The following is a 19783-nucleotide window of genomic DNA, read 5'->3' on the forward strand; positions in this document are numbered from 1 at the left end:
ATGTTTTCTGGAAGAAATCATATAACATTTATGCTTATTCTTCTTTAAACATTTGGTACAATTCTCCAGTGAAGCTATATGGGCCTTACAGATTTCTTTTTCAGGGGTATTATATTACAAATTAAATGTTTTGATGGTTATAGAACTCTTTGTATCTTGGTTGAGTTTTGATAGTTTACAGTTTTTGAGAAATTGATTTCTTCTAAACTGTCAAATTTATGAGTATAAAATTGGTTATATAATGTTCCTCATCGTCTTTTTAATGGCTGTAGAATCTACAGTGATATCCTCTTTTTAATTTATGATATTGATGATTTGTGTCTTCTCTATTTTTATCTTTGTCAGTCTTGTTAGAGGTTTGTCAATTTTATTGTTTTTTTAAAGAAGTTTTTTGTTTCATTGACTTTCCTGTTTTCTTATTTTGATTTTTTAAATTTCTGTTTGTCTTTATTATTTCTTCTACTTGCTCTTCTTTTTCTAGTTTTTTAAATAAAAGCTTAAATTTCATTATTTAATTGAAGTACAGTTGACATATTCAGCTGTTCAACATTTGTGATTTGACAATTATGCACATTATGAAATACCACAGTAAGTGTAGTTACTATCTGTCATTACACAAAGTTATTACAATATAATTGACTACCTTCCATATGCTGAAGTTTTCATCCTTATGACTTTTTGCAACTGGGATTTTGTACCTTTTAATCCCTTTTACCTATTTTTACCTATTTCGCCTATCCCCCCACATCCCTCTCCTATGGCAACCACTAGTTTGTTCTCTACACAAACTTTGTTTCCCTCTTTTGTTGTTGTTTGTTTAGATTCCACATATAAATGAAATCATATGATATTTATCTTTCTGGCTTACATTTCATTCAGCCTAATACACTCTAGGCCCATCCATATTGCCACAAATGGCAAGATTTCATTCTTTTTTTCATGATGCAACAATACTATAACTGCTTTTTCAAGTATATAATATTGTTATATTAGTTGCAGGTACAATATAATGATTCAACAATTCTGTACATTACTTAGTGCTCATCTCAATAAATGTACTTTTTATTTCCTTCACCTATTTTGCCCACCACACTACCCAGCCTCCCCTCTGGTAACCACCAGTTTGTTCTCTACAGTTAAGAGTCTGGTTTTTCTGTTTGTTTCTTTTCCTGTTTGTTCATTTATTTTATTTCTTGAAGTCCATATATGAGTGAAATCACATGATATTTATCATTCACTGACTTTTTTCACTTACACTCTCTAAATCCAACCATGTTGTTGCAAATGGCAAGATTTCATCATTTTTTATGGCTGAGTAACATTCCATAGTGTATATATATCATTTCTTCTTCTTCTTCTTCTTTTTTTTTTTTTTTAATTTTATTTATTTATTTGACAGACAGAGATCACAGGTAGGCAGAGAGGCAGCCAGAGAGAGAGGAAGGGAAGCAGGCTCCCCACTGAGCAGAGAGCCTGATGCGGGGCTCAATCCCAGGACCCTGGGACCATGACCTGAGCCAAAGGCATAGGCTTTAACCCACTGAGCCAACCAGGCGCCCCTATCATTTCTTCTTTATCCATTCATCTACCAATGGACACTTGCATTCCTTCCACATCTTGGATACTGTAAATAATGCTGCACGAAACATAGGGGTGTATATATCTTTTTGAATTAGTGTTTTCATATTCTTTTAGTAAATACCCAGTAGTGGGATAACTGGATCTTGTGGTAATTCTATTTCTAAATTTTTAGGAAATTCCATATTGTTTTCCACAGTGCGCGTACCAGTTTACATTACCACCAGCAATGCATGAGCATTCCCTTCTCTACAAATCCTCACCACTTGTTATGTCTTTTTTTTTTTTTTTGATACAAACCATTTGATTGGTGTGAGGTGATATTTCATTGTGATTTTGATTTGCTTTCCCTGATTATTAATAATGTTGAGCATCTTTTCATGTGTTTCTGGCCATTTGTACATCTTCAGAAAAATGTCTGTTCATATCCTTTGTCCATTTTTAAATTGGATTATTTGGGATTTTTTGTGTGTGTTGAGTTGTATGACTCCTTTATATGTTTTGGATATTAATCTCCTATCAGATATATGATTTGCAAATATCTTCTCCCATTAAGTAGGTTACCTTTTTGTTTTGTTGATGGTTTCCTTCACTGTATAAAAGATTTTTAGTCTTCTACACTCCCGAATGTTTATTTTTGCTTTGCTGCCTTTACCTGAAGAGAGATTCAGGAAAATATTGCCAGGATTGATATCCAAGAGATTACTGCCTATGCTTTCTTTTAGGAGTTTTATGGCTTTAGTTCTTACATTTAGCTCTTCTGTCTATTTTGAGTTATTTTTTCATATGGTTATCAGAATGCTGACAACACTGACTTCATCTTTGGTCCTCCATCTTGTTTTCCCCTTGGGTGCACAGATGGCACCAGTTTAGATAAATACCCTGTGACCTCACCTCCATGTCCCTCACTCCAAAAAGTCAGGGATTAAGGGGCAGAGAATGGGGGGAGACTAGCTGCAGAAAATGGGCAGAGAATGGTGAGGGGAGAATAGCTACATCGTTTCTTGCATTGTCTTTCAGTCTGGCTGCCTAATTGCCCCATCAGTAAGTTACCCCGAAAAACCCTGTGTAAATGGTAGGGAGTGGCTTGCTTTGTTTTTCAGTATTAAGCACCTTCTCAGTCTGGATGATATATTAACGATCCTCCACCACCTTCTACCAATCGGGTAAGATAATTTGTCCAATTTTATTCTCTTACAGATAGCTGGTTTCCTAACACAATTTTGAAAAGACTGCCTTTGCCCATTGTCTAGTCTTGCCTCCTTTGACATAGATTACTTGATCCTATAGGTATGGGTTTATTTCTGGATTTTCACCTTTGAAAATTGATCCATATATCTGTTTTTGAGCCACTACCCCATACTGTTTTGATTATTGTAATTTTGTAATAAAGTTTGAAATCTGGGATTGTGATATCTCTAGCTTTGTTCTTTTTTCTCCAGATTGCCTTGGCTATTTGGGGTCTTCTGTGGTTCCATACAGATTCTAGGATTATTTGTTCTATTTCTGTGAAAAATATTGGTATTTTGGTGTGGATGGCACTGAATCTGTAGATTGCTCTGGGTAGTATGGACATTTTTACAATATTAATCTTTCAGTCTATGAGCATGGTATATTTTTCCATTTATTTGGGTCATCTTTGATTTCTTTTATCAATGCCTTATAGTTTTCAGAGTATAGGTCTTTCAGCTCTTTAGTTAAATTTATTCTGAGGTATTTCATTCTTTGTGATGGAATTGAAAATGGGATCGTTTTCTTAATTTCCTTTTCTACTATTTTATTAGTACATAGAAATGCAACTGATTCCTGCATGTTGATTTTTGTATCCTGCAACTGTATTGAATTCATTTATTAGTTCTAATATTTTTTGGTGGAGTCTTTAGGGTTGTCTATATATAGTATCATGTCACCTGCAAATTGCAGCAGTTTTACTTCTTCCTTACCAATATGAATGCCTTCTTTCTTTCTTTTTCTTGCCTGACTGTTATGGCTAGGACTTCCAGTAGTACATTGAATAAAATTGATGAAAGTGGACATCCTTGTCCTGTTCCTGCTTTCACAGGTTTTCACCATTAAGTATGGTGTTAGCTGTAAGTTTGTTAAATATGGCCTTTATTATGCTGAAGAATGTTCCCTCTAACCGCACTTTATTGAGAGTTTTTAATCATGAATAGATATTGAATTTTGTCAAATGCTTTTTTGGCATCTATTGAGATGATGATATGATTTTTATCTTTCATTTTGTTAAAGTGGAGTATCATATTGATCGATTTGTGTATATTGAACCATCCTTGCATCTCTGGAATAAATCCCACTTGACCATGGTAAATGATCCTTTCAGTGCATTTTTAAATTTGATTTGCTAGGATTTTCTTGAGGAGTTTTGTATCTATCTATTCATTGTGGTTATTGGTCTCTAATTTCCTCTTTGTCTGCTTTTAGTAGCAGAGTAATGTTGGTCTTGCAGAATACATATAGAAGCATTCCTTCCTTTTCTATTTTTTAAAAATAATTTTTAAAGGAATACATATGAACTCTTTAAATGTTTGGCGGGGTTTACCTGTGAAGCTATCTTTTGTTTCTTGGAAGGTTTTTGTTATTCAATTTAATTTTGTTACTAGTAATTGGTCTGTTGAGATTTTCCCTTTCCTCCTAATTTGGTCTTGGAAGATTGCATATCTCTAGGAATTTATCCATTTCTTTTAGGTTGTCCAGTTATTGGCATATAATTTTCAAAAGCAATCTCTTACAATCCTTTGTATTTGTGTGGTTTCATTCTGACTTTTTTTCCTTTTTGATTATATTTGAGTCCTTGTTTTTCTTGATTAGTTTGCCTAAAGTTAATCAGTTTTGTTATTTTTTAATTTTAATTCCAGTATAGTTAGCATACAGTATTATAATACTTTCAGGTATACAATACAGTGATTCAATAATTTTTTATATTACTTAGGTGCTCATCATGTTAAGCATACTCTTAATCCCCTTCACTTGTTTCACCTACTGTACCACCCACCTTCCCTCTGGTAACCATCAGTTTGCTCTCTATAGTTAAGAGTCTATTTGTTGTCTCCTTTTCTTCTTTGTTCATTTGTTTTGTTTCTTAAATTCCACATATGAGTGAAATTATTAATATATATTTATTATTATTAAATATTATTATATATTATTAATACAATTAATATATAATTATTACTCTAACCTATTTTACTTAGCATAATACTCTCTAGTTCCATCCATGCCATTGTAAATGGCAAGATTTCATTCTTTTTGATGTTTGAGTAATATTCCATTATATATATATATACATATACATATACGTACATATATATATGTATATATATATATATATACATATACATACATACACACACACACACACACACACACACACACACACCCCACATCTTTTTTTATCCATTCATCTGTCAATGGACATCTGGGCTCTATCCCTCTTTTGGCTATCGTGGACATTGTGGCTATAAATGCTGGGGTGTCTATGCCCCTTTAAATCACTATATTTGTATTCTTTGGATAAATACCTAGTCAAACTCCCTATGTCTTGATTGCAGCATTTATTCTATTTAAAGTAATTGTTGATAGGCAAGTACTTACTACTATTTAGTTGTTTTCGGTTGCTTTGATAGTACTTCTCTGTTCCTTTCTTCTCTTTCTTGCTCTTTTCCCTTGTTATTTGATGCCTTTTTTTTAAAGAGTTATTCTTAGATTCCTTTCTCTTCATTTTTTGTGTATTATAGGTCTTTGGTTTATGTTTACCATGGGTCCATATATCAAATCCTATGTGAATAGCACTTAAGTTGATAATCACTGAAGTTTGAACACATAATAAAAGTACTAATATTTTATTCCCCCTCCCACATTTCATGCATATGAGGTCATACTTTACATCTTTTTATTTTGTGTATCCCTTGGCTACCATTTGTACATTTAACTGATTTTACTACCTTTATGTTTTATCCTCTATACTGAATTTGTAAGTGGTTAATCTATTTCTTTTACTATATGTTTGCTTTTATCAATGAAATTTTTTCCTTTCTTAATTTACCTCTAATTAGGGGCCTCTTCTTTCCACTTTAAGAATTCCCTTTAACATTTCTTGTAAGGCTGGTTTAGTGGTAATGAATTCCTTTAACTTTTATTTGTTTCAGAAACTCTATTTCTCTTTTAATTCTAAATGAGCAATTTCAGGTAAAGTATTCTTGATTGTAGGTTTTTTCCTTTCACCCCTTTGAACAGGTCATACTACTTTCTTGTGGCCTGAAAATTTCTGCTGAAATCCCCCTGATAGACTTATAGGGTTTCCTCTCCTATGTAACTATTTGCTTTTCCCTTGCTGCTTTGAAGATTATTTATTCTTAATTTTTACTACTTTAATTACTATGTGTTTTTTGTGTAGGCCTCCTTAGGTTCATCTTGTTTGGTGCTTTCTTTGCTTCTTAAACCTGGATATCCATTTCCTTCACCACATTAGGGAACTTTTCAGTTATTATTTCTTCTGCCTCCTTCTTTCTCCTCTGTGACTTCTATAATGTGAATGTTATTATGCTTGATGATGTTACAGAAATCCCTTAAATTATCCTCATGTTTTATTATTATTTTTTCTATTTGCCATTCAGCTTGCTTTCCATTACTTTGATTTCAGCTCACTTATCTCTCTGTATTTTTAAATCTGATATTGATTCCTTCTAGTGTATTTTTCATTTTAGTTATCGTATTCTTCAGCTGATTGTTACATTTTGTATTTTCTCTTAGTTGAAGTTTTCACTGAGTTCACCCACTTTTCTCTTGAGTTCAGTGAATATCTTTATAAACATTACTTTGAACTTTTTGTCAGGCATATTGCTTATTTCCATTTCATTTAGCTCTTTTCTGTGGTTTTCTCTTGTTTTTTGGCATTGTTTATTTGTTTGTTTGTTTGTTTGGGACATATTTTTCTTTCTCTTCATTTTCTCTAACTCTCTGTTTTTGTTTTTCTATGTGTTAGGTAGGTCAATTCCTGGTCTTGAAAGTAGTGGCCTTTTGTAGAAGGGATCCTGTGGTTCCCTATAGTGTTGTGCTTCCTGGTCACCAGAACCAGGTGCTCCAGAGGTGTCTCCTCTATGGTTTTCCTGTGTCCTCCTGTTGTGACTGAGCTATGATTGCTGTAGGCATCCTGGTGGCTGGGCCAGCCTTCAGCCCATCTTCAGGCAATAACCCACTTCACCTGCTGTGGTAGCAATGGTGGAAAGTATTTCCTCCCTGTACTGCTGCCTGTGAGATCATTACCTCACTGAAATCAAGAGCTGGACACTTGACTAAGCCACCCAGGCACCCCTGATTTCAATTCTTTGTTCTTGTTTTTTTTTTAATGGCCCAGAATATCATCTAATTTGGTGAATGTTACATGGAAACTTGGAAAAAATTTGTTTTCTTTTTAGGCGGAATGTCCTAGATATATCAAACAGAACTTATTCCTTGGTTGTGTTTTTCAGTTTTTCTGTATTCTCACTGATTTTCAGTCTAGTAGTTCTATCAATACTTGGGATTTGGGTTTTTTAACTCCCAACCATTTCTCTTTTCAGCTCTATCAGCTTTTCTTTCATGCATATTGAGGATTTGCTGTTTGGTGCATAAACATTTAAGAATGTTACATCTCCTTAGTGGCATTTTGTTTTATCATTATGTAATGTTACTTCGGGTCCCTAGTAATTTTCCTTGCTGTGAAGTCTACTTTGTTATTAACATGGCCACTCCTACTTTTTAAAAAAAATTAGTGTTTGCATGGTATACTTTTTTCCATCCTTTTATTTCCAACCTAATATGCTGCTGTATTTGAAGCAAATATCTTATAGACAGCATATTGTTGGGATATATTTTTTTAATCTGCTCTACCAGTTTTTGAATTAATATATTTAGACCATTTACATTTAAATTAATATTGATATATTAGTACTAAGTCTGCCATTTTATCATTTGTTTTCTGTTTTTTTCCTCTGGTGTAGTTCCCCTGTTTCTCTTTCCATATCTTCCTTTTTTTTTTTTTAGCATTTAAAAACACTTAATTTTGATTTATAGTATCTCTTTAGAATTTAGTTTTATGTAATTTTCTTAAGGGTTGCTATGGCTATAATGTATAAATAAATTGTTACATTCTACCAGTATCAACATGTTATCACTTTGTAAAAATCTTACCCTTCCTAGCTTTCCAATGTAATTGTCAGAAGTATTTCCTTTACATATAGTAAGCATTACATCTGATGGTGTTATAATTTTATCAAATAAACTTAAGAAACTCATGATAATGTCTTTTCAAGTCTTCTTTTGTTATAATTTCTTTGGTCAGAGAACTTCTTCTCTCTCACTGCTTTCAAGGTTTTTTCCTTTTTAGCTTTCAGAAGTTTAATTTTGATGTATCTGACCAGGGATTTCCTTGGGTTTACCCTACTTGGGCTTTCCTTGACCTCTTCAATCTGTAGGTTTGCCAAATTTGAAGAGTCATTATTTTTTCAAATACTTTTTCAATCTCACTGTCTTTGTCCTCCCCTCCTGGGACTCTGATGATATAAAGATTAGCTCTTTTGCTATTGCCGCACATGTCCCTATGACTGTTCTTTTTTCCTTTAGTCTAATTTCTCTCTTTTGTTCTTATTTGGTATATTCTACTGATATTTCCTAAATTCATGGATTCTATCCTCTGTCATCTCCACTCTACCTTTGAGTCCCTCATGTAAGGTTTTTATTTCATTCATTATATTTTTCAATTGTATAATTTCCATTTAATTCTTTTTATAATTTTTATTTCTTTGTTGAGATTTCTGTTATTTTGCTTCAAGAGAATTCATAATTTTTGTTGAAATATTTTTATGATGGCTGCTTTAAAATCCTTTTCATAACAATAAAAAATAAAACATTTGGAAATAAATAATTTAAAAAACAAAACAAAATAATTTTCAGAGAATTCCAACATCTGATTAATCTCTGTATTGCCATCTGTTGTCTTTTCCCATTCCTGTTGTAATTTTCCCAGTTCTTCCCATAGTATGTGATTTTCAGTCATATTCTGAAAATTTTAGATACTAAGAGACTTTGGGTCCTATTTAATCTTCTTTTTTTAGGAGATGGCTCAATGTTGGGTATAGCTTAAGGACTGGGTGGGTGTCTATTGTTCAGCTTCTGACCATTCTAGCAAAAGTGAGGCATAGAGTCAAGTCACCTTGTGATCTCCTCAACTGGTCCTGGTAGCACCAGGAATGTAAGACGCAGAGGCCTGACTTACTATAGCTTTACTGCTGCAGGGAAGAGGTAGAGGCCTAGCTCCTTATTGGTTCCCTTTACACAGGGATGGGGGTAAAGCAGACTGCCAATCACCCCACTTCTTACCACTTCTTTCTGATTCTCTATTGCTGAGTGGAGGTGGAGGCTCAGCTTGCCACTATATCCTGCTAGCACCAACCTGGCATGGGCATCAGAGCACTGCCTATTTCTGTCAGGTGAAGAAAGAAAATTAGTTCTCTGTTCCCTGGGGTCACCACTCAGTGGGGCAATTAAACACACCTATGCTTTCATTGGTAGGCATGGAGGATCAGCTTCTTGCTGGATCAGGTGAAGTTATGGAGAGTGGGTGGGGAGGTGCAGCTGTGATGTTGGCATTCGGTTGGAGTAGGTGATGTTGCCAGAAAGGTTTTCTGTTGTTAGGCCACCGTTTCATCAGTTCTTTAGCCAGGAGAACTGGCTTTTCTTGGAGTTTTGTTTTAGACTATGCCTGTTGGCAGTTCAGGTCACTTGGGAGTCAACAAAGAAACCAAGGGAATTCACTGTTTTCTCATTCTTCCATCTTTCAGAGACTTATGCTTTCTAGTTGTAACGGGGAGGACCTGAGAGGAATGGGCTAATGTATCTTGGGGACAACTCCTGAGTGTTTTTAATGAGAATCTAAGATTAAAAATCTTTGATTTAGGCCAAAAGCTTATTCTGGATATGTTTTCCATATTATTTATTGTTTGTTTGGATGATATGATGAAATTCTACCAATATTGGTGAAGTTTTCATTGATTGCTTGCTACATATGCCAGGTAATTGTGTAGGTGCTAAAAATTGAGAAAAAAGAAAAAACAAGTCCTTCCCTTCATGGAATTTACAGTCAGGTGACTAGGATCAAGGAGGATGCTCAGAAGATAGAACCTTCATCCCCACTGCCACTCTGGCTTTCAGTCCTTTGGCATTTCCTTTTGAGGCCACTGAACCACTTAACTGATCTCTCCTTCTTTGTACCTGCCTCTCTGAAGATGATACAGAAGCTTCTATTCCACACTAGAGTCAATGAATAACTACATCTGTTCAGTCCAATACTTGAAACATAATAGATATTCACTAAATTGGTCATTCAGAAATAAATCCACAATCATCGATGGATGCTAAAATTAATGAGTAACAGTCTGATGACAAACAGAATATATATGTGGTGTACTGTGATTGTTATGTTACGTTATACATTGCCCTTATTTTTTTTTAATTTTTAATTGACATATAATATATTATTAGCCCCAGGAGTATAGGTCTGTGAATCGCCAGGTTTACATACTTCACAGCACTCACCATAGCACATACCTTCCCCAATGTCCATAACCCCCCCACCCTCTCCACCCCCCAACCCTCAGTTTGTTTTGTGAGATTAAGGGTCTCTTATGGTTTGTCTCCCTCCCAATCCCATCTTGTTTCATTTATTCTTTTCCTGCCCCCCAAGTCCCCCATGATATCAGGGAGATCATATGATAATTGTCTTTCTCTGATTGACTTATTTCGCTAAGCATAATACCCTCTAGTTCTATCCACGTCGTCACAAATGACATTGCCCTTATTTTTAATTTTTAAATTTTTTATAAACATATAAAGTATTTTTATCCCCAGGGGTATAGGTCTGTGAATCGCCAGGTTTATACACTTCACAGCACTCACCATAGCCCATACCCTCCCCAATGTGCATAAACCCACCACCCTCTCCCGATCCCCTCCCTCCAGCAACCCTCAGTTTGTTTTGTGAGATTAAGAGTCTCTTATGGTTTGTCTCCCTCCCGATCCCATCTTTTATTGCCCTTATTTTTAAGAAATATGTACTGAAGTATGTGAAGGAACGAGGGAGAAAGAAAATGTAATTCTTCTGTCAATCTAAAATTATTTCAAATTCAAAGCTTAAAAATGAATGAATAAATGAATTAACAACAAATATTATTAAAAAGAGAGCATGAGGTCTTATGGTTACCTGATCATAGAGACAACTAGACTACAATTATATAATTCCACTCAGTTAGTTTAGGTGTGTTAGGTTCCAAAACCACAAGCCAAGAATGAAGTCCAGACCTGCTCTGTCCATAAAACATGAAAACAGGGGTCCTTGGCTATGCCTATGTGTTCCACCAGTCCATCTCACTTAGCTGAACTGATCAATCACTAAGTAGTTATGAGCTGGTAACTAGGCCATGTGATCCAAAGGTCTAAATGGTCTGAATCACCACTGGCCATGTGAACACACCACCTGCCTCAGGCCATAGCCAGGCACATAAGTAGCAAAATGCTGGCCCGACCCCACCAGAGGTTTCCCCTCTCAACTTCCTTTCTCTAGAGTAGAAAATCCCCATCAGCAAACTCATTTAGAAAGGATTCCCTTGCAAAATTTCTATACAAGGTATTGTACACATTCTTTATTACTGCATCAGAACTATATGAGGACAAGTCTTGGTTTGGTGCTCTGCAGATATTATATTAGTACAATACTGCCAGACTGAGGGTTCTGATTCAAATGGCCAGATGTTTCAAACACTAATAGTTTCAGCCAGTGTGGGTTTTATTCAGTGATTTTACTAGGTGACTGACCAGACCACATAAATCAAGTGTTCTATCACCATCAGGTAAACCTAACTACCCAGTGCCAATATCTTTCCTTGGCCTGGGATGACTGCAAGAAGACAGCTTCAAGGTGGTAGGAGCAGTTGACCCTTTGGCAGTGATACCCTCTTTGTGAAGCAGAAAGACACACAACTGCTGGCTGGCTTTAATATGCGAGAGGGGACGAGGAAAGAAAGATGTGAGGAAAAGGTGATAGTATGTTGTTCCTTCACCACAGCTTAGGGAAGAGATGCCCCTGATTAGAGATAGCTCCAAGCCCTGTTTCTGCTCACCACATTGAAAACTTTCTTTTCCTTTTTATCCTGAGGCTCTTAATTCTCTGCTCTGTTTTCTATGGGTCAAACATGGTCATTCAGAGCAATCTCCACAATAGAATGTTATGGTATGATGATTTTCAACCCTAATTTTAATTACTCTCCTAAAATATGGTATTTCCTAAAAACAAAGACATATACAAGGAAGAGGCAAAGGGATATAGGTAAGAAATTAAAATGGGATTTAAAAAATTCCTCGACTCCAATCCCAGCTGAATCGTAGTGAGCTGAGTGAGCCGAAAGCACATTAAGCTAATTCTATAATTTGTCGTCACAAAGAGCCACAAAATGCTAGTTAGGACTTGATGGCCTATAAGGCCCCTTCTAGGTCCAAAATTTAGCGCTTCTAAGTAAAAGTTCCCTTTTGTATAAATAACCCACTTAGGAGACTGCACAAACCGAAATGACCATGTTCTCCCAGACACTTCCTATTCAAGGTCGTTCTTGGGAGTGTTCTCAGACCTAGAATCTAGTCCTGTATGTAATATTCACAGTGTGTGCGTGTCTGAATAAATAGACATATACATATACCCACACATCTGTCTACTATATGGGTAATACATATACACGCACAACATGTACATGTAAAAGAGGCCAATTTAAAAACATTGCAAAGGTCACACTTACATAAAATATATAGGACATCTCTGTAAGCATATTGACAAGAATCAGAGACAGGCCACCACAGGACCAGCAAAAATATCTAGAATGGGAAGACAAGAAGCTTCAAGGAAGGCATCCTCAAAGGCATTTACATGCAGACCACACCTGCTGTGCATATTAAATGAGAGCTCAGACACATGAGATGGTGCTAATGTAGATAAAATATGGATAAGGAGAGACGAGATACCAGCTCGATGAATAAAATTGAGACATTGGGAAAATGAAACACAGCCCTTCAAGCCAAGTGGCCGACATCAATATCCAATTGGGAAAAGTTTAGAAAGGTGACGTGCAGACTACCAAACGGAATAGAAACTCAGAATGACTTTAAGAATCTGCTACTTGCTGTACACCCATATGCAGGGTTACAGTTCCTGCCAGGTGAGCCTATGTGGTGGGACAGCCTAGTGGAGACTCTAGGTCAAATGCCTGGGTCCCAGACTTGGCTCTATCATTACCTGCAAGTGTACTACTTACCTTTCTGTCCATATCTCTTGCCACAAAAATTAAATCACAGTCAGCTTTACTTTCCTCACACAGTTGTCCAAAAGGCTAAACAAAAGAATGGATGTGAAATCCCTTTGGGGAAATGTATTATCAACAATGTATGCAAATGCAAATGACTATTATTTTTATTGAACCACTAGGATCTAGTTATTATTACTGTATTATTCAGAGAGAACTTCAGAATGTAGGCAACTCTCTCATCCAAAAGGAGTTTTGGCAGGAAACATCTGTGTCAGTAACTAGAATCCCGGGTGAGTATTTGATATTTTCACTTCTAAGTATACAGTTCATTTTCAGCCCCTTAGGCTCAATGGCCTTCAGGACATGAGGGAGTATGTTCTTACATTCAATTATGGCTCTCTCTGATCCTGACTTCTAAGGACAGCGAGACTCCCTTCTTGCATAAACCCTTCTCATCGTATCCTTCCAGATTTCTCCACCAATGACCACTTTTGCAACAGCCCTTTTGTCCTTCTGTCCTCCCCAAGTCTCTTATATTCCCTTGTCCATCTACCCTCATACTGAATGGGTCTCATGAACAGTGACTTCTATCTTGTACCTGCCACCACTCTAGTGCAGGTGTCTGGAGTCACTCCTGGCTGATGACACGAGCTTTCAACCTCTTGTCTCTGCCTGCAATTTCCCATATGTTCAACCTAAGTCTACTACCAGATTGTCTTTTTAAGGTGGTACTTTCATCTCATCATCCCTTTCTGTTTTGCTTTTTTTTCCAAACTAAAAAAAGTAACACAATTTCTTTAAACTTTTTTTTTATTATCAGTTTAAAAATATATAAAGAGAAAAAAAACCAAAAGCATTCTTGCTCTTGCCCTTAGGGTAAACAAGGGGCATAACTCAGAGAATGCAGTCTTACACATGCCAAGTTAAATGAGTCCTGGTTGTAGCTTTCTGCTGCAGGTTTAGAAGGACAGAACTTGTAGAGGAGTAAAGATTTTGGTTTTCCCTTAGGCCTGTGGCTTCCAAACTACATTCCATAAGGCAGTGGCACCACATGCAAATGCTTTAGTTACCAAAGAGGGGCTGAGGTGTTTCAGAGGCCTCTTGACCTATTCAATCAGAGTACCTCCACTTTTCCCCATTTGCCACACAAAGTTTCCAGGTAAATTATCTTTGGAAGTGAAAGACCTGTTGCAAAAAAAAAAAAAAAAAAAAAGTTTGAAACCATTCCTCAGAGACACTACCTTCCTTAAATATCTCATCTTTTCAGACTGGCTTCTGATAAGTACTAGAGAGCTGACAATTTGAGATTATTTTCTCTGACAAGAGTCTGGAAGGCAGCTGGTTTATGTTATTGATTGAGCAAAGATTGATACGTTTTTAAATACAAGATAAAGAAGTGGTTGGTTTGATATTCTGTTATGAAGTCTTCAAAACTATAGTGTGAGATCCCTGGGGGAAGGGATGGTGTCTCACACGTCTTCTGTATACCCCATAATCATCCAAAACAGTGTCTTGAATTTAGTAAGTACTCACGATCACTATGAACTGTACTGAATCCATTTTGGCCAGCAGGTTTGCTTTTGCCTCAGTTTCTCACCTGAGTTTATGCTTCTGTGTCTTTCTAGAACCATTAACGTCAAAGGTAGATTCATGTGTCCTAGCACATCTTATAAATTTCCCAGAAGAATGCCAGGTAAGATTTGAAATACTTATAGACGCCTCCCTTCATCTACTTTCTCCTGGCTCTGTAGGTGTCTGGCTGTGTCATTTCACCCAAAACTGCTCTGCCATAACAGCCCACTTCACTTCTGTCAGAGAAGCAGCTAATCTGGCTCCAACCTCTATGGAACTGCCTTCCTTTATCCTCACCCTACACTGAGGACCAATATGTAAAATTTTTCCTTTCTTTCTCACTTTATCAAAATGTAGTCATCCTGTGCCTCAGGCCTACATTTTATTCCAGCTGATCACTAGATCAGAATTAACAATCTATGGCCTATGATGAATCATCATGCTTTTATTCCATGATACACATTTTCATTTTGATAGAGGCTGATAATGACTAACCCAAGTAATAAGGGGGTGATACTCTGAGGATACAAGAGCCTTCAAATCAGAGTAAGTAAGTGATATCATAATCGTCTCTTCTGCCTGGGTCTTATTATACAGGTATAAGAAAATAAGTTGTACATTATCTCTTCATGAAAGTCAGAAGAAGCAAACGAATCTTCTTTCCCATAGCCACACTATATACCTGGCACCTTCTAGATTTAACCTAACTTACTGAACAAAGAGAAGGCCTCCCATTGGCACAAAGACATTCTTTAAACAGTGTGAATCCATTATTTTACCAAAGTAATTGCTGAGTATCTGCTATGGTTCAGACACCGTACTAAGTACTGGGGTTATGACTAGAACACACTCCCTCCGCTAATGGACATATAGTCTAGTGGAAGAGGCAGACATTAAAGAGGCAATTACAGGGGTGCCTGGGTGGCTCAGTGGGCTTTAACCCACTGAGCTTTCGGCTCAGGTCATGGTCCCAGGGTTCTGGGATTGAGCCCCGCATCGGGCTCTCTGCTCAGCAGGGAGCCTGCTTCTCTCTCTCTCTCTCTCTGCCTCTCTGCCTACTTGTGATCTCTGCCTGTCAAATAAATAAGTAAAATCTTAAAAAAACAAAAGAGGCAATTACAATAAAGAATATTAAGGGATCTTAAAGGAGAAGAACAGAAAGTCCAGAGCAAGAACACCCATCCCAGGCTAGCATACCCACACCAGAGGTTTATTGTACATTTCCTCTCTCTGTCCTCAACTTCATTACCACTTTCCCCTTTATATCCATCTCCTGTTCCATCTTCCACAAGACTGAGGTTCATCACCAATGACACTTGTAACACGTGCCTCCTTCTGTGTGTTAAAGACAGTCTGCAGTGAAGATTTTTTAGTTATCTATTGCCTAACTTGTTAACTTTAATGATGGTAAAGGTAAAAAAGACGGGTCTAAAGCAAAGAAAATTCCAGTGTTATTCTCAGTGAGCTACAGTCCCCACCACAAAGAGGAAACACTCCAAGAGTCATGCTACAGAGCTTCATCATACAAGGGCATTTGTTTGACTTTTTCCCATTAGGATACTCTTTTCACTATTCATCAAAGCCTAAGCCTTTCCCTCTGCAATCTAAATCCAAGTACAGTTCAGAAATGCAGTATGTGGGGCACAGGGAAAACAAACGACAGCCATCATATTGGTCATACTGGATATGGGTCTTCTGGCTGGAGGACTAAAATAGGAAGAGGGGAGATCTTCTCTTCACTTATTTTCAGACGATATATTTTAGGCTGGGGATATCTTTTCTTGGTATGCCCTTAGCCTAAGAGGGCCACGTAGAGACTGGGGTCAGACCCAAGAGAGGGAACATCTAAGAAACTTCTTAAAAGGATGACTCTAGTCTAGGTTTTCAGTGAGAAGGATCAAATAGGAGGAAAGTCAAAGATCGTAAGTGGTTCAGCATCCCCTAAACAGCAGAAATTCAACAAGGATTTGGTATAGAAACTGGGGAAGTTAGGAGATCTTACTTGTCTGAAGTGGTCTGGCCTTTTTTTAGCACCTCAAGGCAGCTGGATAATGATTTGAGATTTAAGGATTCTAGACATTGTATCCTTTAAAAAAGTGGACCAAGGAACTAGAGGGAGTAAGTGAGGACAGAAGGGGAAAATGTTGGACATAGAAAGCAGTGAGCAGGAAGAGGTGTTAGTGTAATATGACATGTCCCCTAACCTCCAATATCCAAGGAGAGTCAGTTCTCTAACCCTCCAGGGCTTTGCTCTGCTGTACGCCAAGCACTGTGGTAATCAACAGGAATACAAAGATTTAAAACAAAAAAATCCAAAAACCAAAAACCACATGCCTCTTGCTATCCAAAAGGTTATAGCATGGGGGAGAGAAATACACAAACGAGTAATTGCAAAGTGGCATTATAATGGCGGTAGGAGAAGTGCAAATCAAGTGCTTTGAGTCACAAATGATCGTTTCTGCTTGGATAGGGTGCTAGGAATCTTCTGTTTGCCCTACTCTTGCATCTCCATCCTACTCTTGCATCTCCATCCTGCTCTGTACCTCAGGATGATCTGACCAGTATGATCTGCATGAAAGGCTTCCTCACCCTCTCTGGTCCTGCTCCCACTGGTTTCACCCAGTGGTGAATGTTGGCAGGAGATTGAATGGAGGGAAGAGAGTAGCATTAAGGCATTTGTTCCCTTAGCTCCTTCTTGCAAAGGAAGCATTGTGGGTTGGCTGCATCTCTCAAAAAGCCCTCTTTGTCTCTGGGTTCTGGTAACACTTCTCTTCCTCAAGGAGGAGGCAGATGACAACCTCCTGTTTTAGTCTCAGGGGACTTACTACCCTGTCCTGTGTGATTCTCCCACATCCTGCCCACATCTCTGTAAATATTCTCTTTATTAAACTCTCCTCAAGTTACCCCTTTGAATGAGCTATTTCCTGTCAGAAGTTGACTGAAACAGGTGATTCAAGAGAGAATTCATAAAGAGAGGAGGTGAAGGGCTTTGACAGGGAGATTAGAGGAAAAAAGAAAAACCAGTTGCAGGAAGAACACACGCAGGAAGAAAAACAGTAAGGCATACTTAATGGATTACTCATAGTTATGTATAACAGATGCATAGGATACTTGTGAGAGAGCAGAAAGAAAGACAACTGGAGAGGAGGACGGGGCTAGAGACAGCCTTCAGCACCATGTGAGGAAGTCTGGAATTGGTCTTAGAGCCACAAGAGCATAAGATATGATCAGTTTTTGGGGCGCCTGGGTGGCTCAGTGGGTCAGGCCTCTGCCTTCGGCTCGGGTCGTGATCTCAGGGTCCTGGGATTGAGCCCCACATTGGGCTCTCTGCTCAGTGGAGAGCCTGCTTCCCCCTCTCTCTCCGCCTGCCTCTCTGCCTCCTTGTGATCTCTGTCTGTCAAATAAATAAATAAAATCTTAAAAAAAAAAAAAGATATGATCAGTTTTAATCTCAGATGAATATATGAGACCAAAGGCAGGAAGATCCAATGATACACTACTGCAGAAGTCCAGATAAGTGATGTTTTGAAATATGCTGTAAAAATGGTGACTCTTCTTGATTAAGAATCTCCATCTAACCCTACAACCATAGTGTAAAAAAAAAGGGAGAAATAGAGGGGGATGAGATGGAAATAACAGTGAACAATTAGGTGGAGAGATTAAAACCAATGAGAAGTGTGGGCTGACTCCCAGATTTCTTACAAGGGAAGATGGTGACATCATTAAGACTAGGAATCTAAGAAGAGGAGGACATTTAGTGAAGAAAATGGATAGTTCTATTTTTCTCCTCCTGCCAGTAGATAGAGCTGGGACAAGAATAAAACCAGCCTAGAAACAATACACATCAGTTTATATTTAATAGTATAGGGAAAATGACCTACCAGTTGATTCAGCTTCAGTAAATGACCTACTCTTCGACGAGGCAAGACCATCAGAAAAGGGGTATAGTTCTCATGGTCAGCTCAGAGGTACTTCATACAGCCTGGCTCCCTCAGGAACACCTACCCCCCCCCATGCCAACTGTTAATTTTTCCAGTATGAATTCTGTGCCCATCTTGTGAAACCACCTTTTAATGTTAAGACTGCCAACTGTGGGGTGCCTGGGTGGCTTAGTGGGTTAAGCCTCTGACTTCGGCTCAGGTCATGATCTCAGGGTCCTGGGATCGAGCCCCGCATCGGGCTCTCTGCCTGGCAGAGAGCCTGCTTTCCCCCCTCTCTCTGCCTGCCTCTCAGACTACTTGTGATCTCTCTGTCAAATAAATAAATAAAATCTTTAAAAAAAAAAAAAAAAGACTGCCAACTGTGAGCCTGTGAGGACAGTAATAGCAAAATAGGAGGGAAAATGTTTTCATTTTCCATCTGAAAATTTTATTTTCACTTATAAGATATGACACATACAACTTTAATGAATTGGAAACTGAGGTATTTTTTAATCCATTTCTTACTATGATGGTATGCTGAAAGACAGGCAAGTGACAAAGGGCAGGAGAAACAGAGGTGATTGTGAGAATTGTTACTCCCATCCTCTAGCCTCCATCCCACAAAGGGGATGGTTATTTTTTAAATCCAAGAGTTGCCTTAAATTTTTGCCATTTCATTTCTCCCAAAAGAATGAAGCATGCAGCTCTGAATAGCTAAGAATTTGGCCTTGATATACAAGCAGGTTCTTGATTTGGTTTGGCCAGAAGATCATTTCAGAAGCGCAGTAATGGACCAAGTCTAGACTCTGACTTTGGCGAGAAGCCAGCAATTTATAAATGGCCGTTTACATGCAGCTGGACAACAGCATGCCTGTTCCTAGAGTAAGAGGGAATTCTCCAATTTGCTGCTTCCATTAGGCACGCAACTCTTTCCAAATTTAGATCAAGAATGCATAATACTATATTATATGTTAATAAAAAATAAAAAATAAAGAATGTGTAATACTCCAAAACTATAAATCTCATGGACAAATCAAAGAAAGAAACAAACAAAAAGGATGAAGGACATGGCATATTTTCCTCCCTTATTCTTCATTCAATACCTGCTTTTTAAAAAAGATTTTATTTATTTATTTGACACAGAGAGAGGGAGAGCACAAGCAGGGGGGAGCAGCAGGCAGAGAGAGAAGCAGTCTCGCTGCTGAGCAAGGAGCCCAAGTCCTGGACTTGATCCCAGCCAGGACTCTGGGATCATGACCTGAACAGAAAAGGCAGATGCTTAATTAACTGAGCCACCCAGGTGCCCCTTAATACCTGCTTTAACTCTTTTACTCTTCTTCATCACTCACAACCTGACAGTCTAACTCC

This window comes from Enhydra lutris, unplaced genomic scaffold, assembly GCF_002288905.1.
Source record: "Enhydra lutris kenyoni isolate GAN:26980312 unplaced genomic scaffold, ASM228890v2 scaffoldscaffold1, whole genome shotgun sequence".
NCBI classification, from domain to species: domain Eukaryota; kingdom Metazoa; phylum Chordata; class Mammalia; order Carnivora; family Mustelidae; genus Enhydra; species Enhydra lutris.